The sequence below is a fragment of the Anomalospiza imberbis genome, chromosome 9 (genome assembly GCF_031753505.1).
Source record: "Anomalospiza imberbis isolate Cuckoo-Finch-1a 21T00152 chromosome 9, ASM3175350v1, whole genome shotgun sequence".
In the NCBI taxonomy this organism is placed as follows: Eukaryota; Metazoa; Chordata; class Aves; order Passeriformes; family Viduidae; genus Anomalospiza; species Anomalospiza imberbis.
The window spans coordinates 25,081,877-25,104,857 of record NC_089689.1 but is presented as its reverse complement, the minus strand read 5'-3'; the positions used below and the strand labels follow the sequence as shown (position 1 = coordinate 25,104,857).

Genomic DNA, 22,981 nt, shown 5'->3' with positions numbered 1-22,981 from the left:
TTTCAGCCTGAGGGAGGAACCCCGCTACCCTCCCTCGCTTGCCAGAGCCGCCTCTTCCCCACCCCTCCGCAAAGCCGGCTGGCCGCCGAGGCCCGGCGGGTGCAGGAGGCTCGGTGCTGGTGTCGCTTCCCCGGCGCCGGCCCGGAGCGTCCCCTGTCCGCTGCAGGGGCCAGGGGGACACCCACGACAGGGAAGGGTGGTGGCCCTGCTTCCACGCGGTGCCCTGGGCAGCCAGGGCCGCTCCAGCGGGCACATGGATGAGTTGTTTTACTGGAGACCGAGGAGCGAGTCCCGAGTCCCGCTCTGTCTTTCCCGCGGCCACGGGAGCGCTGCGGCCCCGCTATCGCGGCTGTCCCGGGACTCGCCGCCCCGTTTCCCAAGCTGGAAACCACCCCGCATCCCGGCGCTGCCCGGAAAGGAGGGATGGGATGGGATGGGATGGGATGGGATGGGATGGGATGGGATGGGATGGGATGGGATGGGATGGGATGGGATGGGATGGGATGGGATGGGATGGGATGGGATGGGATGGGATGGGCCCGGGTGCCTCTCACCGGGCCGGGCCGGCCCCGGGTGTCTCTCACCGGGCGGGGCGGCCTTTTGTGCCGGCGCTGAGCAAACACAGCTGCCGCCGGTGGCACCGTTTGAGGGAACGCGGCTCTCACCGTCCCACCCCTCGCCCCAGCTCCCGGCCATCCTTCCTCTGTGCTCCCCTGGGCGGGGGCGACACCAGGTACCCCGCGGCTCCCGGGCTGATCTCATCGGCGGGGGCGCAGCGCCGGTGTCAGGCACACGAACTTCCCACGTCCCCCGGCGAGGGGACACCTCTGCCTCTTCTCACGGTGCGGGCACCCCCCCTGTGTTGTCATAACATCCCCATGGCAACTGCGGCAATTACTCCTATGCCAGAAGAACAATAGGAAAGTATTTAATATATTTAAATGTGATTAAGCAGGTGGAAGAAACGAGGAGGAGCAACTCCGTAGGAAGAGCCGGCGGAGGCTTCCAGGGAGCCCCGGGGGCTGCGGCTCTCCCGGGGCAGCAGCGGCACGTCTGGAACTCAACAGATGGAAGCGAGCGAGGGACGCGGAGTTACACCGGGAGAGGAACGGAGTGTTTTACCGTTTTCTGCTGCCTTTAGCACCAATTGAGGCACGTGAAAATTCATTCCGATTTCCATCTCTCGGAATTTCGACAGAAATACTAATTCACCGTTGCAAAATAATATTTTCCCCCTGTTACTGTTCCTTTCCAGTTTCCCCTTTATTTTTCTCTACCTTTTTATTAAGAAGAAAACAAAACAAAACAAAAAAGCCCCACAAACCCACTGTTAGCCGTAAGTTCGGAAAAGGCACGGAAAAAACCCCGTGAAACTGCACAAAGCTGGTTTTTATCCCATCTCCAAAACGAGCTTACTAGGAAAAAAGAACACTTCGTCAAAAAAAAAGAAAAAAAGAGAGAAAAAAGAAAGATAAAAAGATATAATTAATTTAAACACACACTTTAACCTGAAGATATTCCTTTCCAGGCACTACCCCTCATTTCTTTGTAATTAGGGAATCTAGTAACCACGGAAGAGATGCTGCTGACCCAGGGAGCCACGGCCACTGCTGGGCGGATGATATCCAGCGAGAGCTGCTGCTGCCTTTCCCCGGGAGCGGCCGGGGCTCGGCCAGCGGAGCCCCGCGAGCCGGGCCATCCACCTTGGTCTTGAATTCACTGTTAAATTGTGCGGCCGGTTGTGGGTTTGGTGGGAATTACTGAGTGCGGCGGCACAGGAAGGAGGGTGCGATGCTGATGCGAGGGAGGTGCTGTTAATGCGAGGGACCTGCCCTGGGGGAGGAAGAGGTTAAAGGGTGCGGGGATGAACTGCCTCACCCTGGCTAACAGCGATGCGAGCTAAAACAGCTGGAGAAGGTCTATTGGTAAGGAATTCTGGTGCTGGGTAACGCCTAAAGGTAAAAGAAGGGTGGAGAGGAGGGCGAATTCCAGAAGAGAAGAACACGGCAAGGGACTTGATGGAGTCTTAGGCTGGAGAACTGGGATGCAGTATTAAGAGCTGTGTAAATAATTAAGATTCACGAGAATAAGATCTTGGTGTCTGTGTTACAAGAGTAAGATGAAAATGCGTCACCTGCCGTGCATTATCTAATATAATAATATATATAATATCTCTATATATGTGCCTTTCCTGAGGGAGCCTTTAAGGCTTGACTATGCTCTGCACAGGCTGGGTAAGGTGGTCCTGTATGGTGGGATTGACATTTTCAGGAAAAGACGGAAGTCCCTAATTTCAGATTAGTGCTCTCAGGTGCTGCTCAGGGGTCAGGAGGCTCAATTACATGAGCACTCAAACGCAGGCCAAGGCTGAGCAAGGGGCTGCTGATGTAGAACAGCGCTGGGTGTTCTCCCAGTGACTCACTGATTGTTCATGGGGAAGCAAGTATCTCGAGAGAGATGAAAATGCTGAAAGACCAGGCTGTTACTGGTAGCTTTAACTGCAACAGGCTGTTTGGTAAACATTTCTAACCTTAATGAAGTCTGGTCTGAGGCCTGTTCAATCCAGAAGCTGGCATAAGCACGTGTTCCTCTTCACTCCAGGTATGAATTTGGCAGAAGTGGACAAGGGCATGATGAAACACCTGCCTGGGGGATAATTCTGTTTGGAATGCTGTTTTTTGCGGTATTGGATTTACCTGTGTGTGGGAGCTAAAGTCTTATCTTAGGTTTTATCTTAAATCCTTGAGAACTCTAAACTACAGGGGGGGAAGCATTGCTTCCTGAAAGCCCTGTTTTGATGGCCTGGAAGAGCAAAATCTTGTCATATACTGGTTTGTGGATTAATTTTCTGTAAGAGATGGTGCTATGTGGTTCCTGACTTCACACAGAAGCCCTATAATGCAGATCTGTGAGGGGTAAGGGTGGATCCTTTGGCATGTTCTCAATGTGAGAACATTTTTTGCAGCTAGTATGAATTCAGACAGAATTTTTATTTCTGTTTTATATTCCCTCCTTTCTTTTTTTGGATCTTAGTAATTTGCTGTGTAGTTTATAAAAGTTATGCTAATGTTGTTTCTAAAAACTTATTTTTCCCCCTCAATATATGAATAAATAAAAAATAAATGGATAAAACCATAGATAAATTTCAGAAAAAAAGATATAGAAATCCCTTGAAAGCTGGTCACCCAAAGTCTTATTACGCATCAATAGTTACAGATCTGCCTTACATATCCTCAGAAAGTATTTGCCTGTTTAACTGGGAAAATATAATAGATGGGCAGGATCTGTGCAAATTTTAGTAGGTTCATGAGAGCAGGGCAGGCTCCTGGGGGGAAGAGGGAAGTGGAAAGGAAACCTGAAAGAGAGAGTGGATCTTTTCGTGTGGTCTGACAGGCAGATGGAAAGCATGAATTACAAAGGCTTTTTAAAAGATCTGCTTGGGGTTTATGTTTACAGAGAGATTTAACAAGACTGGCTGGCCTTGAAATGCTAAAGTTGTTGCTAAAATCAGATGTTTGGGAGTGAAATGGGGTACTAGCCCTGGACCAGAATATAGGAGAGGTTCACAGAAATTCATCAAGACAGAGGCAGGGCCAGCAAGGCAGGGCCCTTATAAAACATTCAGCAGATCCTGAAAGGGACTTAAAGGTCAGCAGGACCTGGAGTCAGGGGAAGGAGGGAAGCATGACCCCTGCTAAGGGGAGCTGGATCCAGACAGAGACCACGAGCCTCTAACCAGGAGAAGCAACAGCAGCAGGAGGAGACAGCGAGAATGAGCTGGGATTTGTGAAGGAGGAACTCAGCGGTGAGACAGCTTTACAGGGAACAAAGGTATCAAAACATTACCTCGCTTGCTTGTAAGTGGGATATGGGATATTGATTTCCTCTCATGGCTTGGGGAAGCCCATGGTTTACCTTGGATAGGACCTATGGATTTCCTGAGTTTTCTAAATCTCCTGCTTGCAAGGTTAGCCATAGATATTTACAGCTAAATGAATGGGGCAAGTAGTGGAGATTATAACTTTGGAGAGCCTTTGCTTTGTAAGGGGAGAGTCAGATATCTTATTCTGGCAGGAGAATCTAATTAAGGGCCTGTTCAATAGGAGTAAATGTCAAATGATCAGGCACACAGGACTAAAATTGCAATGCTCTGTCCAGTGTGCTAGAATGTGTGTTATGAGATGCCTGGCTTTTTTTCCTTCTTAGAGGGATGAATTATGTTTGATTTCTCTAATCATTATTTTTATCCCCATTATTGAAGCTTTATTTTGACACAGAAAGTAATCTTGATGCAGTGGGGCCGAGAGTAGGAAAATTGCTCCAGTAGATTTGGCAAGGAACACATGGCTCCAGCCTCTCACAAAAAAACTACCCTTCTCCATGAGAGTTTCATGTCCACCAGAAGGGATCAGAAAAGGGTTTTCAGGGCCTCTTTTCTACAATAATTATATTATAATGTTCTTCCTGTTCAACGGTGAAAAGGGTATCAAAACACTAATTGAATTTCTGTTTTCAGATCCATTGGAAAATATCTGGGAACATAAGAATTGGTGGTAGCATAACACATAAGAATTGCTGGTAGCTGCATTTGGGGGAAAATTAGCCCATCATGTGGTTTACAAACATAATCTGTTGCCCAAAGCACACCAGGCGAATTAGTTAACCCAACTCTGATTTCCTGGGAGTGTAACCATTTCCAGATGCTCAGGGTGCACCTCACACTCACGCCAGGCACTTGGAGAAGCTGGCAAAGGCACTGTCATGTGTGTCACCATTACTGAGGGACTTCCCAAGGGTTACATGGAAAAGTCTTTGGATTCTGATGCCAGGCTGAAATGTTAACTTGCCCCATGCACATTTCACTTTGGCTTCCTAACCTCCCTCCTGGGAGAGGGCTCAGCTAGTTTTCATTACCTTGGTCACTGAAAGAAGAACTTGTGTTGTCTTGGCAAGCAAGGACATGTATATCTTGGATCTGGAAAGGGCTGCAAACCGGTGTGAGATGAGGATACCAGTCTGCTTGGCTGGGAGGTTTGTTGCTAACTAGAATCAGGGCTGGCAAAAGGGGACACTGAACTCTTGAGAAGGAAATGGCTCTGCTAAGCTGGAAGTCTGTGGTGATGGAGGTGATAAGTGATAGGTGTGCTCTTAAAAACAGGGCCAGAAGTGGAGCTAATGCCGTTCAAGGAGTCTCACAGCCTTTTTGTTTTACTCCTCATCATGGAAATCTCCAAGGGAAGTTAGTCCTGATAAGATGGGCTGCACTGAACAACAGCAAATGATTTTCTGGAAACTGTGAAAAGCTAAGACTGACCTGGTGAAGTCACGGGTAAAATGTCTAGTTTTCCTGGGAGCCTCAGCAGGGTAGATTCTGCATCTGATGGACATTGATGATATTGGGCAGAGGCACTCTCATTAAGAAATTGCCTGCTGGAACTCCCTCCAGCCATCTGGCACCCAAAATGCAACAGCAAAAGGGATCATGTTGGTGATTTTCAGTAAATGTTTTGCACAGAGCCATCTTTGTTGACGGTCTCTATTGTTTTGCAGATGTTTATGGTATCATGAATCTTTTTTTCTCAGCCTTAATTGAATGACATGCTCCCCCAGTTCAAGGGTTAACTCAGTTATAACAGAAAGGAAATTTGTATGAAACTTTTATCCTTAAGAACTTATTTGGGCAGATCCTCAGATCATATGTTAAATTTGAAATATTTGAAAATTTTTGACTCTCAGGCTGCTGTCATTCCTTCTTTTCTTTTCTTTTCCTTTTAAATTTTCATACAAATGACTACTTCTACAGTTTCAGTGTCCGAGTTCTGAGCATTGCTCATCACTTTTGGAAAAACAAGTTGTAGCTGATTTTCTTAAAGGTTTTAAGGGCTTTATGAGCAACAATAACCATTAAAATATTGGTGTATATCACTCTGGTTGGTGCTATTTGGGTTTTATTTTGCCATATTTGTCAATGAATCGAGAGTGTCCTTTCCTCTCAGTTTAGTTTGAGATGTGAGTGGGGCTCTCAGATGTTACACTCAGATTCTGGACTCACTTGGGCAAAAGTTGCCTTTGTTTCCTCGTATTCCCAAGCAGAGAATATTGTCTGGAAGCAGGATGCACACAACCAAAGTGCTTCCTGAGGTAGCAGAATGCTGCTGGTGCTCAGTGGGTGTGATCTCCGGGGCAGTTCTGAGATTAATCTGAAAATGACATGATTTTGAAACAGGTATAACTGATGCTTCAGCTGAGAGTGCTACACTAAAAGTCAAGCATACTAACTTCTTATCTCCAGTCTTTTGAAAATTACAATTATCCTTTATTTTGCAGGCTGGTTTGTTTAACTTTCATTGGATTATTCTCATGGAATAAGAATGAGATATTGCTATTTTAGAGCACCACTGGAACCTTGCAGATGAAGGAAGCTGTAAGGTTTTCTAGTGACAACTGCACATGGGTCTCTGAAGATTTGGTTTGTATACTAAATTGTGCTGCTAATTTACCAACACTGTGTGACCTTGAGCTATTCAAAACAATTTATTATTTTTTAAAAAGTGATTTTTAATAGTGACAGTCTCCAGTTTCAGTATGAGACACTTGAGACTTGAATTGCAGACTTTTGTACTACTTGAGTATTTATTTTTAATAAGGGTCCTAATTAAGTGTGCAATCTCTGTAGCAGGAAAGCTCTACTGGACTCTGTCTTCATTCATTAAAATGTGTCAAATTCCTCAGAGTTTAGAGTAGAGCTCTAACAATGGCAAAAGAGACCCTGTGTCCTGAATGTATACGAACATGTGCCAAAGAAGATGTTAATAAGTATTTGTGCAGTGATAAAGTACAGCAAACAAGGGGTTACACATTTCCTCACTTTCTGCTACCCAAGCAGAGCCCCTGACTTCACTCAGGAAGCTGCACTGTTGTGAGACATGGAAAAGTAAAATACACTCTGCTTTATAATAAGTCATTTCAGCTCTGTCTAATTAACACTTCTTAGTGTTAATTGTAACCCCCTGTTCTGTGTTTTTCAGGGATGATATTTCCCAAGTAGTGCTGATGAAATGTCAGGCAGAGGTAGTAATTTTGTTTTCCTTGCTATTATAACATTGTGCCATAGATATAGTTATATACAGAGATACATGCCAATCAACCAACAGAGCAAATAAGATGAAGAAGTAAAAATCTTCTCCTTAGAGAATTTCTTAGGCAGACAATGAATTATGAGCTCTTCTCTGCCTAGACAACTTGCAGTGAGAACAGCTATTCCTACTGGCATTCCTTGCTGTGATTAAAAAAAAAAAAAAAAGAATAATTTTAGATTACTTGTTTTATTAAATCAATAGACTTAACAGGATGGAGAGGAGGAGCACAAAAATATGAAATATTTTTTTATATAATCTGCAGAATCCTATAGGCTTCTAACATTAATGCTACAGAAATACCATTGACCAATATTTGCAGAACAGCATTTGATGAACAATAAAGACATTCATGTTGTTGGAGAGGGGAAAATCCAGTTGACATTCTAGCAAACCCATCCACCTTGGCTTTGTAGCCTGGAGGAAATGAGAGAGTGGTGTAAGAAAGTGGAAACATGAGAGTCACTGTTAAAACATCACCCTGGTGCTGGCAGCACTGCAAAACCATTGCAAAAGAGAGTAATGATATGGGACTGTTGTAGGTCACTGATGTTTAAGTTGGATTTTTCCTTTGGAATACCACTCAAAAACTGAAGGTGGAGTTTGCTCTGTGACAAGAGATTGTGGAGCAATTGTGGTCTCATCCAAACAATCCTGTGTCTGATGGCAGCCAGGAGTGTCTGTGATGGCTCCACATTTTATGAGCAGGTAAAACTGAGAGAGAAATCTGACTGAAGATAAAGCCAAACCAACCAACCTCTCATGATGAAACATGGAAAAGAAAAAAGGCCAGTATGTGAGTGCCAGCTGTCACTTTTTTTTTTTTTTTTTTTTTTTTTAATTAGGAAAGGGTCCTAAATTTAGGCCTACCACTAGTTTTTCAAACATTACAAATTTCTCCATGCCATCCATGTAACACTTGACCTTGCAAAAGACTTGATGGCCCAGTTGAAATGCTGGAAGTGCTTTGACAAGTTACTTTTAGGAAACCACTGATGTTTATAGCCTCCTGGCTATTTTGTAGGGGCTTGTGCTATATTTCTAAGCACTGGGGAGGAGGAAGGCTCCCAAAAATTCTCTTTCCCTGGATTGTGTTCAATATAACTAAGGAAAAAAAATTCAAAACTATGTTTCCTCCCTATATTGAGATGCAACGAATTGCTGGTGTAGTAGGGATTACTTTAAAGGATGGCAAAAAACTCACACTTTTTGACTGAGCCACATGGCAGTTGTTTAATCATTACAGACTTTTGCTTTATGTCTAAAGAAATTAACTATTGGTCAATTCACAGATCTGTGTGTGAAGTGGTGGCTGAATTCAGTGACAGTAATCTCTGTGTCTGCATGTACACACACATAAATATATCAGTGTATGCACATATTTCTATCTCCTACCCTTGTGAATTCATCTACCATTTGTAGTTTCTTTACCAATTAAATTTTCCAACACAGCAGTTCCCTCTGCATCATGTCATGCATGCTGACTATGTGCTGATTTAAGGTTGAGGATAATTTAGCAGGGCTGCTGATTATGGCAAACTTATTCTCAGGAGATCAATGAAAAATGTGTGTTTTGTGATGAAGTTTGTTTTGTGTAGATTAGAAAGATAATGATACGGATACAGATTAGAATGGGACATTAAAACCAAAACCATTGGGTGAGAGCTCTGTGAAATCCACACTGCAAAGATAAGATGGGAAATCAGCTGGTAGAACACGTGGCTCTGGGTCTGAGATCCACTTTTAAACTTAGCTAGACCTGACCGTGAGAACCCCTGTGTTATTTCATGCACATGAATGTTCTCTGTGTCTTTCATACTGACATGTTTCCCATATTTAAAATTTTGCAGTCTATGGAATACAAAACTTTTTTTTTTCTGTGTGCCTAGGACAGCTCCCAGCATTCATCAGATATTCAGTAATAATGAGTTACAACTCCCTTTGTTTCATGTTGATGCTGAAAAGCAGGTGAGTATTAGTATAGGAGAGACACTGCTTGAACTTGGAAAGGCTGCAGTCATTTCAGTACAGTAAAATTGTTGGTCAAGCATAAAGTAATTATCATTAAGAGAAATATAGCTGAGAAAAAAGGTATGGGGTCTTTTCTTTTTGTTTAATAATCTTTCCTGGGAATCTCACGTTGTTTTATTGATCTTGAGGAAGACCTGAGAACCATACAGCAAAAGTCACTATTCTCAATTTCCTTCCATTCTTCATCCAGCTCTTTTTTGAAGACCAGCAGGTTTATACAAGTGTAAGCCATGAATTCCTTATCCTTCTAGAAGTGCACCCCAGCTTATATGGACTTGCAGAAGGGATGCACAATATTCATATTGAATTTTATCTTATTAGCTGGAACTCTCAAAATGAGAGTTGACTTATTTAGGGGGGAAGCATTCCTCACTGAGGAAAAGTAATAGTTTTGACAGATTATATGATACAAGTCTCAGGGTCTTCTACTACTAACATGAAAAAACCATGTGGTCATGAATAGTATAAAATTAAACTATTGGGCATATCTGGTCCCTATAGTTTATCTATTCTGAGTTAAGTAAAAGTTAAAAAGTCACCTTGGATCTTTTTTTTCTCCATCTTTCCATTACACTTTTATTGTTTGGAAGTAATTTTAATTTTTTTTAAACAAGTAAATTGCATATTTCTCCCTTTATGAAAGAATCACAAAATTAGAAAACTGCATTCTCAGAAAATACGATTTAAAAAAGAAGGCCAAAAAAAAAAAAAATCCTTGAATCAGAATGGTTTGGATTAGAAGGGACCTTTAAAAAATCATCTATTCCATATTCCAACCCTCTCCCTACAACAAGCACACATTTTCAACTAGGTCAGGCTGCTCTCCATCCATGTAGATGAGCATCTACAACCTCTTTGGGCAACCCAATTTGGTGTTTCATCATCCTCACAGAAAAAAAAATTACTTCCTATATCCAGACTGAATCTACCTTCTTTCAGTTTAAAACTGCTACTGTAGGTCCTATTAAGAAGCCTGTCCCCATCTTTCTTATAAGCCCCCTTTAAAATTTCTTTATATTTATATATAATTGAATATTATAGTTGTAATCCAGTGTTTAATATTTTATTTAAATATCATGTTCATGAGAATATTCTAGCCAGAAACTGTATGCCATGTTCTGGACAGAAGGCCTTTAATGAATATCTCACAATCTCACTAAAAATGGATTTCATTTTTGTCCTCCTACAGCAATATTATTTTCTCCTATTTTGCACTTCAATTGGCACACCCATCTTTAACAGAATCTCTTCATCAACCCTGTCCTTTGCTCTGGCTGCTAAACCTGCAGCCTTTCTCTCTAAGTTAGGTAGCAGATTCCTGTGACTGCATGTGAGATACTTTTCAAAGTGGTTTCTACCTCATTGCCATTAAAATCCCTTTGACAAAAATCCTACTAGGCACTGTTTCTTCAGCCTGTTTCCTGAGATCCAGTTACCAGGCAGTGTTGCAGGGTGCTTGAAAGGGCTCAGGAAGCAGCTTCTCTCCTGAGAGGGACTTAAAGAGATGATCTGGAGAATGCAGGAGGTTTGTACCAGTAGTGGTGTCTCCTAATCCTCTTTGTTTTAACAATCATGTCTAAAACTTTAAAGGTGCCTGCTGAGCTCTTGTTCCAATGTCAGCAATGGAAGTGAAGAGCTTTGCTTGCATTGCAAGCAAATGCAGAAGGAAATGTGCTTTGGGCACCTCATTGCTACTGAGGCAGGCTGGGCTTAAATTTCCTGTGCTTCATGCAGCTCCTGTGGGCACAGGGGGAGTTACCTGGGGCACAGGTGTGCTGGGTCTTTCTCAGCCCAAACTTCCCTCGTGTGGAAGGGAACTCCCAGCTGGAGTTTGCAAGAGAGAAAGGAGAACAATTACTGCACCTGGCAAACCTGAACTGTCAGTGCTGGCCGAAGTCGGTGACCTACTGGATATCTTCAGTACTGAAAGGATTTTTGTCATCTGAATCCCAGAGTCCTCAAATTCCTCAAGAACCTTAAAAACAAACTTTTAGCCACCTAGCTGAGGAAGAAAAAATAAAGTCATCAACTCTAAAGGTCTGATGAAATGAAGGGAATGACATAGCTATTAAAATATTATGTTTGAAGCAGTCCAAGACCAGCTCTGACTTCTTGTTTAGGAGTCCAGGCTGGCAGCACCAGAAGACAGGCTCTTGCCAACTATCAGAAACTGGAGGCAGCTAGAGTCTCTCAATGGCTTCCAGGATCCAAAGTCTTAAATTTAAATAATTCATGCAGTTATATGAATAATAAATTTAATAGTAATGATTAAGGCAGATGACTCTCTGTTCAGTTAAATGGTCACAGCCAACTGAAAAATGTGTGTGGTGCATACATGCTGCTCTCCTCCTCTAAGTTTGCAGCATTCAGCCCCTGACAAGTTTGTTTAATGCTGTAGACGATTCGCTTTGCCCTCAGACAGTGCTTCACCCTTTCCCACCTCACACCTGGCTGCAGCAGTGCGTCTGGTTTGCAGAAGTTCCTTAATTCACGGTGTTTTGTGCCGTGAAGCTCCAGAAACCACAGCTTTCCTTCCCAGCTGCTGTGGCTGCTGACGTGCTGTTCCCTGCTGGCTCGTGCAGTTGTTGGCTGCTCTGTGGTGGTTTCCTAGGCCAGGCTCCTGTTGGCCCCAAAGTCCATCCCAGTGGGAGTTAGGACAGCCCAGCAGGGTGTGCAGAGAGGGCAGTGCAGGCTTTGGAGCAGGGTCCCTGCAGGGGTCTGGAACAGGAGGGAAAATTCCCCATCTCTTATCTTGCTCCTCCCTTCCACCAGTACCGTTCGGCCCATTTCCTCAAAGAGCATTTGTGGAGTCTGCAGACCACAGAGTTTCTTTTCTTCTTCTTCCTCACCCTGTTCCTCCATTCCATCTGGTGTTTTCCTGTTCTGCTTCTTGTTTGCCCCATTTGAATACTGTGAGAGTCTTGCACTGGGAGTTTTGACCAGTGGATGCTGTGGGGTGCAGCCTGGGGACAAGCTCCATCAGCTTTTGCTCTTTACCCTGGCTGATGTGTGCTGCTGCCTCGGGCTGACACCTTTGCACAGAGGGACCCCCCACTCCCAGGGACATCACCCCATGGTGGAGGCCTGGCTATCTGATGGCAGGGAGAAGGACCTGGGCTTGCTTTCTTCTGCTGACAGCCAGGAATGAGATGGGGCTGACTTTGCTCCTTTGCCATTCCAAGCTGGTTTGTTCATCCCACTGGCTGAGAGCAGCATAAACAAAAATACTCAGACGCTGAGACAGTTGTTCCTGAAATACTCATGGCAGTGGGAAGCAGATCAAGCCCTCTTTCCCTGCCTGTTGTTTTTTTAAAATTAATTAATTAATTAATAATTTTACTTCTGTTGACTGAGCAAAACTCCCATTAAATTGCCTTTTGCAATTAATGGGTTGGAACCATTTGTTCCAGAATGCTGCTTGAAGGCTTCCAGCACAATGCTGACAGGATTTGCTGCCTGCTGTACTTAACCCCAGTTTCTTCTTCACCCTTTCCCTGGAGCTCTTAGAGGTCAGCCAGTGGCAGGGCTTGTCCTGGGGTGCACCTTTCAGTCAGGCTCAAAACACACAGTGGGTCTTTCCAGCAAAATGAGCTATTGCCTCAAGCTGGAACGGGCAAATCAAGCCCTCAAACTTCGGGAAATTCTCTACAGCTTCCAGTTATATATCTTATCCAAAGCATTTTTACAGTGCTATTTCCCTGTTTCCCCCGCCAAGAGCCATGCAAGTTTGCTGCTGTGGCAGGTTGGATGCGGAGCTTGTCTGAGCAGTGTCTTGGTTCTGCTGCCACTGTGTGGTCAAAGCTGGGCTGGTGTCTCAGGTATTTCTGTTTCTCACCGTGATTTGTGTGGCACCAGCAGAGTCCTGGCATCCTACACGCGATTCTCCTCCAAGCCCCTGTAAACGAGCAGTGACTGAATTTGATGGACTCTTTATTTGTGTTGGAGTAGCAGGCAGGGACGCCTGTGCCAATAAAGGTCCGTTGTGCTGGGTGGGTCTTAGGCTGGGAAAAAACAACAAACAGCCCCTAAGTCAGCTCTTAATTTGATACTCTGCTCTGTATGTAACAGATAAATAAAAGTGACGCGGCAGGGATACATCTCCAACTGCTGCTGTTGACAGACCTGGCTGAAATGCAAGCAGAAAGGGCAGACTGTTCAGTGGGATTTCATTAATCTCAGTCCTGGTAATCCCCACAGCTCAGACACACCCCAGGCTGGTGGGGATGTGGCTGAGTTCTGCAGACCTGGGTTTTTCAGGTTGAACAGTCACAGATCTCTTGCAGTCTCACACGCTGTTGAGGTTTCAACAAACCACATAAGCTTTGCTATCCAGCAGTAAAGCACTGCAACAAGTAATAAAATACAGGTGTACTTAACAAGAAAAAAGCTTATATCAGGTTTGCTTTTCAGAAAATCATACAGTAATTGTTTATGTTTTGCCAGTTTGGTAATATACAGGAGGTTTTTCAGTCATTAACTTACTTGAGTGAATTAGGAAAGTTTTATTGTAGTAATAAACAGTGATATGTCTCTTCAGGGACTTTCAAAGCAAGTGAAATAGAAAACATAAATTACTCTGTGGTTTGCTTCTGCATTCCTTGCACATTCAGGATTTTCACTGGCTTTGAGGAATGGAGGAGCAAGCCCCAAATATTTGTAAAGAAATCGGGGTGAAAAAAAGTTGCCTTCAGCCCAAAGATTAGAAAAAAGAAAAATGTCAGCACCAGAAATTCACAGAGGGAGGATATTCTAGCTACTAGGGGAACAGCAGCTGAGAATGTCATGCAATACTTTTATTAACACAGTATGAAAGGCAATTTAAATAAATAAAAAGGCCTATTTCTGCCATTTTCCAAAGCCCTTATTTAATTTCGGTAAAAACAAATATGCCACAAATGTTAAACTGATTTGCAATCATCTGATGACCTCAGATGCAGTCTCAGCTTTACACTCAACAGCAAGTGACTCTCTCCTGTCTCCCACTTTCTGTGCTGCTGAACCCCAGTGCCTTGGGGAAGGGATCCTTCCTGTGGGTCTGCGCAACGTGCAGACCCAGCTGGGATTCCTGCCTGCTGCTGGGTGTTACCGTTCACAAACTGGTAACTTTGATTCTTGATTTAAAATTTATTTATTTATTTATTTATTTTGCACTGATCTGGCTTGTGGAGTGAAGCATGCAGTGGACTGCAGATCCTTGCTGGAAGCTATTGGCTGCACTTGGTTACTCTAACACAGACAAAAGGAGGGGTCGGCAATAAATCCTGCAGCCTTCTGTGTAGGTCTTGAAGTTGGTTAGAAGCTTGGTAGTCAGATAATTTCCTGGGATTTTTTTCTGCTATTAGACTTGCTGAATGAACCAAGTTCCAATGCATTTCCATAATTTATGAGACTTAGGCTACAGGTGGCTGTATAGGCAGAGTAGTGATAGTAGGATTGTGGTGCAGATGACTGACACACAACATTTGCATGTACTAGGATTGTAGAAACCTCATTTCCTTTGGAAGCTGGGCCAAAAGTAGAAACCCTTTCCAGTGCCAAGCTTTTCTGTCATACCTAGTAGAGGCTTTTTGCCCATTCATGAGTGTGCTGAGCTGTTCATACAGCATCTGTGCCAATACGTTTACTCAGCAGTCTGGTTATACTTTCACTGAATTGTGTGAAATGCTTTCAATTTATCATGGCCATGAGCAATATAGATGGGTAAGGGAATAGAAAAATGAGCTTATCATGTGGATTTAGCTTGGGTGGTTTTGATTGTGGTCATTTTGGATTTTGTCCTGAAGAAAGCTTTGGTCACGTCCTGTGTAATATTTTGAATTTCACGGTTGTTTAGTGTAAGGAATAAAACATTGTCACCCAATGGAGGTGACACAGGCCTAAGGCACAGCATGATCAAGGTGGGTCTGCGTGTGCAGGCTCAAAATAAATGGTGATGACCTTGCACAAGTTTCTTCATGGAATCTCTCTGCCTTTCCACCTCTGATCCTAATCCAGAAATGCAGGCCCAAGGGTGGAGAAGAACGAACCTGTCCTTTGGGACTTTGTAAACCACCCTGCAGCTCTGAATTCCGCCGCTGTGACTGCAGCGCGGGTGGATTTAGGATTTGCTTTTTGCCGCCCCGTAAGACAGTGTGATGCGACACCGGCATCCCCCTGGGCTGTGCGCACCATGGTTGATTTAAACCACTGCAGGAACCCGCAAAATGTTTCATTCCCGCATTTCCAAGGGCAATGTTTAAGGACGGGACCGAGACGCCCCTGGAGCTGTCCGGGGTCCGCCGCGCTCGGCCACGAGAGGGCAGCAGAGACTGCGCGGAGCGGCGGCGGCCGCTGAGCCCGCGGCGTCCCCGCTGTGCCCCGGGCCGGCCCCTTGGGGGTCACCGCTGGCCCCTTGGGGGTCACTGCTGGCCCCCGGGCTGGCACTTTGGGGGTCACTGCTGGCCCCTTGGGGGTCACTGCTGTGCCCCGGGCTGTCCCCATGGGGGTCACTGCTGGCCCCTTGGGGGTCACTGCTGGCCCCTTGGGGGTCACTGCTGTCCCCTGGGCTGTCCCACCAGGGCTGCACCTGTTCCCCTGGGCTTTTAGCCTTTGTGGTTGAGAACTCAGACCCAATTTCTGAAATGTGGCCCTTTGTTAGGAGTGATTTTTACTTTTTTTCCTCCAGTGGTGGTGGCCAGTCCATCTCTGCAGTGAGTCTGTAATGACACCTCGAGGATTTGTGTCCTTTCTGCTGCCTCTGTGAAAAGAGCAGAATGGGAGAGCTGGAAAGGAGCAAATCTGTCTGCACCTGTAAAATGCTGTCACCGTGATTACAGTGGCTGCCAGTGGCACCAAGCACTAAACAAGAGGCAGCAGGTAGATGAATCAGGCAGGTAATGGGAAACCATCCCATGTCTGACATGGTGTGGGCACTGAAAGAGAAGATGGAGTTCATTTCTGATCCGTCTGGCAGAGGTCACTTTGCAAGCAACAAACTCTTTTATCGTATTCCTCAGTGTGCAAGAGGAGGAGGAGAAAAGCACTGGCAGATTATGGGCTGTGTGGAAGAACTGAGTGCAGCTGAAGTGGGTTTTGGTGGAGCAAGGCAGATTATAGTGGGTGGATTGATCTAGTTTTGGACAGTATTTTAGATAAGTAGTAGTGTGGCAATGCAGAAGTTCCCAAGGTTTTTGGATAACAAATCATGGTGATTATTCCCACAGACAGTGCATTGCTGTACCCTCAGCCCTGTACCCAGCATTATCAAAGTACTTATTTACACAGAAGATGAATCACAGACAATACAAGCTGCTAAAGGTGACACAGCAGCAATATGTGTTCACAGTTCTCATCCTCTGAGGATGAGTTTGTAACTTCCCTTGGTTCAGTGGGAGTAGGTGTCCCGGTGTTTCTGAAAAGCTCTGGGAGTCTTTGCACTTTCGTCACCTAAAATCCTCAAAAATCTGCCCCGTAGTATCTTAAAACTTGACATGTTTATATTTCAGTTTTGGAGAGAACCAACTCTGAATTCTGCAGAAGGGAACAGTGGCAGCATTATTATTGGTGGCATTTATTCTCTCTGAGAAGCTTCAGATTACATTATTTAATATCTGTTTTATCTGTGTTTCAGAACTGATTTTGGTGTTGCAACAAAGGCAGACTTGTCTTATGAGAATCAAAATTATACTTAATTGGATTCTGCTTTGGGAGTTTCTGTCAATCACAGAGCTGTGTGAATTGGAAAAGACACACGATTGCAGCAATGATTAACTTCTCCAGAGTCGCTCTGAGTGCTGTGGATCACATTTCATAAAGAGATGTAGTATCTTCAGAATAATTGTATTGTTCTAAAGGGTGTCTTCTGAATACCAAAAATAACTTAATTTTCTTTGAGGGCACACATGAGGAGGAGACATTCTCAGACTGAAGGTTGTGAATATTTCTGTATCAGACTTCTCCACCTGAAGCAGCCTTGACTGCCTTCCTCCATGTGCAATTCCTGAGAAAAACATAAACAAATGGTGAATTCCCTGTCCAGAGAGCAGCCTGCCTTTGATGCCAACGTGCATGTGAACGACCTGTGCATCGTCTAGAGGAGGCAGGTGGTAAATTAGCAGCAGGTACAGACTGCTAATGAGTGAATGTTTGTGGTGCTGGAATATTTGAGCTACTTATTGTAAGTACACACCAAAGCTGTGAGTTTTCCCATATTTAAATAGCCACGTAAAGGAAGCCAGGTCCTTTTTGCTTTTATATTACTGGTTTATTTTTCTGAGTTGAGGTTTAATTGACTTTAATCCTGGCTCTTACAACTAGGTGACAGGAAATACAAACCACTTCTACTTCAGAATGTGAGCCTTTAAAAGAACTTTGAGTACTTCAACATTTATTTATTTATTTATTTATTTATCTTAGGATTTGTAACTTATCAATTTAACTTTTTAAAGTATCAGAAGATTACATTTAAAGAAGGGGTTGGTACAAAATTCACTGCACTAGAGGTCTCTAACCTGAAAGGGCAGACAATAGGGGTTTTTTGCACCACTGTAGACAGTTAGCCAAAGTTAATATTCCCTTTGCTTTTATCTCTAAAATTGCATCAACTGTCTCCAGTGACATTTAACTTACATATGTGAAGGGTTTGGCATTTTTAGATTGTCAGGGTGTTATTGGATGAAAAAGCTGATTTTGTCACGGGACATCTGTTTTATTGTTAATTAGATGAAATAGGAAAGACATCAGAAGAGTACACACAGAAACTATTTCATAGTTCCTGCTTAAAATCTTACTCTGATCCCTTGAAATTAATGATGCTTTACGGATTTTCACATTTTGATGTGAGTTTCATTTAGGAAGTTTCGGGAACAAATGACAAAGAGTTGTTATCCATCTGTGCCTCTGTCTTTGCAATTCAATTATTCTCTGCCATTGTACAGTCTCTCCTTTCAGAACTATCACAAGAGAGAAAACAACCAAGAAGTTCATTTATCATTTAAAAAACCCAATCTAACCACAATAACTTATATCATCATCACAGCTCGTGTTTTGTACTTATCAAAGTACGAAGTGCCCTGTTAAAAAGAGTTGATCATTTTGGCAGTTGTGAACTTGTTGATGTCAAGATCCTGTATTCTGATGATGGCCTGGCTTTCCCCCCTCCATTCTCCTTTTTTTTTTTTTTTTTGTCACATTGTAGTACAAAGGATCAGGTAGACCAGATTTTCTCTGTTTTCAGTCATTCTTAAGGATTTGTCCTGGTGAGAAGGCAGGTATAAAATACACTTCCCAGGAGAGCCAGAGAAATTGTAGTTTGTGATAACTGGTGATAATATGTCATATTATTTCAGGATGAAGGCAAATGAGATCTCTCATGGGAGTAAGGGAGAATAAAGCATTAAAAGCAGTATTCATACTGGTGTAATATTGTAATGGTATGGAAGATCAACATGAGATGAGGGCAGACACCAGATTGAGTGGCTGCATCTCTCTCACAATAATGCATCTGTAACTTGGGAATGGAGAGCTGGAGAGATTCCCAGGAGCAGTGAGGTGTGTGGGGAGCTATTTCAGTCCTTTCTGTTCCCTTTGCTCTTGAGCCCTTTGCCAGGGGCCCGACGTGGCCTGGAGCAGAATTTGGTGATGGAGAAGCAAAGGATGCACTCTGGCTTTGGCACACCCATGCTGAGGAACCCTTTCAGCTGGAAAAGGAGGAAAAGCTCTTCTGCAGTTCCTGTCTGGAGAAATGTGAGGTAAAGAATACACAGAGACTTCAGAGCAATTCATGGCTGCACAGTTTTCATTAGACTATATCCAAGCTCACTGAGTGCTGGTGGGAGAGGGAGATAAGGATGAAACTGGGAAAGTAGAATTTGATTTGGGTATGGGGAATAGCTTTTAAGTCCCTGAAGTGATGTTAGCAGGAAAGTGAAGTGACTTCAAAAATGCAGTCCTCAGCTGTGTGCAGACAGCTCCTTTTCCATCCTTGGGAACAAAGCCCTGATCTCCTGAAGCAGTTTACAGAGGCCCTTTCCCCTGTGTACAGGGATGTCAGTGGTTCTCAGTGGAAGCTGCATGTCCTGAGCAGCCCTGTGAGATGAGACCCATCCAGTTAGGGCAGGGCTTTGTGGTAAATGTCAGTAGTGGTTACTCTGGGGGAATGCAAGAGGAATTCTGAAGAGGAGTGCTAGAGTTACCTCTGTCTCCTGGCTTTGATGCTATAAAACCCTTTCAATAATGGAGCAAAATCCCTCACCTCTCCCCAAGACTTTCATAGATGTGGTCTGATGTGGTCTACACTGACCTTGTGAACATATATAATGGAAATTGTATATGCCCTTTTGAGTGAGGGTCCTGGCCCTCCACTTCACTACAGAGGTGGATGTTATTATACTATTACTAGCCCAAAAAAATTATTAGTTTTTCTAATATGTAATATCCATTAGCTAAAAATATCTGTCCATTGTTCTCAATGCTGTGCCCCCTTCTTTCCCTACTTTTTATTGTGGAATTCATGCTAGGGATAAACTTGGCAAAACACTTTCATTAGTGTGACTAAGGGAAGATTACAACTTGTTTCATTAAAATGGGAGCAAGATTGATACCCTTTATTAGTGAGCTGGAGCAATCCCTGCCTTTTCTTCTCAAATGCTCCATATCTGCTTGGCTCTGGAGTGCACAGTCTTGATGAATTGTGAGTTAACTTAATGGAGAAGAAAATGTGTGTAGAGCTGGGTGAGGGCAGAAGGGAAAAATACAGATGAGAATCAAGGAAAGAGAGAAGAGGCTTAACAGAAAATGAAATGGCATCTTCCCAAAAAAGTTGATGAAGATAAAATAAACAGGTGGCAAGCAATCACAGAGAATGGCATGCAGGCTCAGAGAGGGAGTGTAGGAAGGTACACAACAGTGCTGAGGGGACAGATGGATCATAGGCACAAGGTCAGGTTTTGATTTTTGAAGAATGGAATGTATGGGAATATTCAGATCAAGGATCTTTGTTCTGACCCACCTTTGCTTAAATTAAGTAAGAAAAGATCAATGTGAAAAAATTCTTCCCTTTCCCTGAGGCATAGGATCTAAAATAAACACTAGAAACTTAACTCTATTAGCAAAATATCTCAGACAATTTTTGAATGATAGCACCTTTACCTCCTTTACCTGTGATTCCAGACTCAAAAGCAATTGCTCATGAATGGAAGGATTTTCAGCCTGTGGATTTCTGCTACCTGGGAATGTTCAGAGCTACATTTTGTTACTCTGCTGACTAAATCAGTGTTATTACTTCTGCCAGGACTGTAGTGACAGTCCAGACTGTCCTGATGGCTTATTAGCTAACCTCTGATTTCACAGTCTGCTGCTGCTAACGTGTCAGCCAGAAGAGACCTTGCTTGGCTTTCAGAGTTAGAAATTACCAGGAGTGGCTGTTGGGGGTGAGAGGGGGAAACACTTGAAAATTGAGCTGCCCTCATGAGGAAATCATTGAGAGACAGAGCAAAAGAGCAGGACCCGAAATACCAACGTGGTTTTCCATGAGAGTCAGAGAGCCCTCAGCTCCAGGAGCACTGTGCTGGAAAAGGCATGCCAAGGCCATCCTGGGGAGGCCCCAGAGCTGCTGCTCCTATGTCTTTCTGATCTGGAAAACCCATAGAATTTGATTTGGGTTAGGGTTAGATTCAAGAAATAAACTTCACGTGCCTATTTTTGTTAAATTTAAAGGTAACTACAGTAAACTAAGCACAAGAGCAACACCTACATGACATTCAATACCAGTGTGCCTGTAATGAGCATTAACACCTAATTTTCAGTGTGCCCGTGATGAGCATTAGCAGCTATTTCCATGTTACACATGGAAGTTATGCACCTCAGGGTGATATTTTTTTTTGTATAAGGATAAATATTTGTCAAGGAGATGTGGTGGGACAGATGTTGGTGTAAAACTGTGGCAGCTCTGTTCCTGAATCAGGATTTTGAGCATCTAAGCCCTTGACAAGCTCTGTGTTTGCATCCAGTGAAGCCACGTAACAGTTCTTGAGGTCGACCATAACAAATAAATAGTGGTTTATGTTGGGGTTTTATTTATTTATTTCTATTTTGAAAAATAATTTTTTGACATTTTTCTGGACTTCTAAGTCATCCTTTATAACTCTCTTCCACATTTTAAACTCTTTTTTGCAACCTTGGGAACTAGAAATTGCATGTGCTGAGATTCCCATGCAAATATTGTGTATGAGTACCTGGGAATTCAGGGAAAATACCAAATACCCCAAAGCCATGATAAAATCAATCAGTACTCAAATCCACTAAAAAAAGGTGCAAAAGTTTAAAAAAAAAAGAGGTGGGAAAGATAAAAAAAAACCCTTCCAACCTCCCCAAAGCAGCTGAAGTGGGACTAAATCTTTAATGATGGAGTCTTAGATAAAAGACTAAAATATTTATATCACCTTTTTAACCTGAATTTTATAGCAATGAAGTTTAACATATATCTTCTATTACCTTTGTCAAATTTATGACTAGCTCTCATTTATGGATCCCTTAAATATGTATAAGACAGTTTTAGTTATCTTGTTTACATGGGTTTTCTCTTTGGGCATTTGTCTCCATCACTGCATAGCATGTTTATGGTAATTTACTATAATACATGTATATCAGAGGCAGTTTAAATGACACTTAGCCTTGAATATATTTAAGATTTTTTTTCCTTGTAGCCACTAGGAAGTCAAAAGATATATGAAAAGCTATTAATTTTCCGATGATAGTAACATAAACAATATTAAAACTTGTATTTGCTCTTGGAACAGTGTGAGGGAGAAACATATAACAAATGAGGCATCACACAGGCAGTTATTAAAGAAGTAAATTAATAAACTCAACATTCAATCTTTTCCTTTCACGTGTCAGGGATAATGTGGACAGCAGTTTGATGATTAGAAAGAACAAATTGCATCTGATTATTTGGGTTGGCTTTAATCACAGACTTTGTTTAAGACTCCTCAGTAAACATCTGCTTTCAGTAAGTTTCCTTTCCAGCCCTATGGAAAGGGATTCCCCACCTGTTTTCCAGAGCAGGACCTTGTGTTACTGCTGGTATCCAAAGGATCTGAGGGAACTGCCTCTGCCAGAGGGGCTGATGCTCTGCTGGTACCATGGGTTTTACTGCAGATATTTCTGTGAGCAGATACAGAAGGAAAAATCCCCAAAGGTGGGAGGCTGTGGCTTAGAGACCCAGAACTGATTTCCCAGCTGGTGCCTGAGCTGGAGCAGAGCACAGATTCTGTGTAAAGCTGGGCTGGGCTTTACCTGGGAATCTGCACTACTTGTAGCCCCATGGAAAGGGATGGCCTGGCTGAAGGTCATTGGAGAGAATGAACTGTACTCCTGGCTTTTTGGGCTTGGGTCCAGTTCATTCCTGACTGTGAGTACACGAGTAACATGTATGTATCTTTACATCCAGGCATTGCTGTATGTTTCACAATGGTAGCTGAATTTCCTGAAATACCTTGAAAATGCCACTGCATTTCTTACCTGCTCTTTTTGGTGCTGGAAAACCTTTAAAAATCTGCTCCCTAATCTTACTAATCTAAAAAATACTGCTATTATGGAGAGACTATTAAAAGCTGACAACTTGTTGAGAAATTAAGCTCTGTGGCCTTTGATGAAGTGATTGAGGAAGACTTGCAGACGTTAGGGAATACCAGAAAGCCCAGCTATTAATGATAATGGAGGCAGAAATCCTTCAGAGATTTCACAAAGACGTGCAGCACTTCCCCTCCACCCCAGCCCACCTGTGTATACTGTGATGCTGACAAGAGAAAACTCACTCTTAGAAATGGTTTCCT

The 22,981-nt window shown here is 43.3% G+C and overlaps 1 long non-coding RNA gene across 1 annotated transcript; it reads left to right on the top strand.

Annotated features, from left to right (window-relative positions):
- Nucleotides 1-1,906: 1,906 nt before the first annotated feature.
- LOC137478990 (uncharacterized) lies at nt 1,907-17,326 on the top strand. The gene is made up of 2 exons (XR_011001930.1): nt 1,907-1,958; nt 16,777-17,326. It is a non-coding gene; the product is annotated as an uncharacterized lncRNA (long non-coding RNA).
- Nucleotides 17,327-22,981: the final 5,655 nt, after the last annotated feature.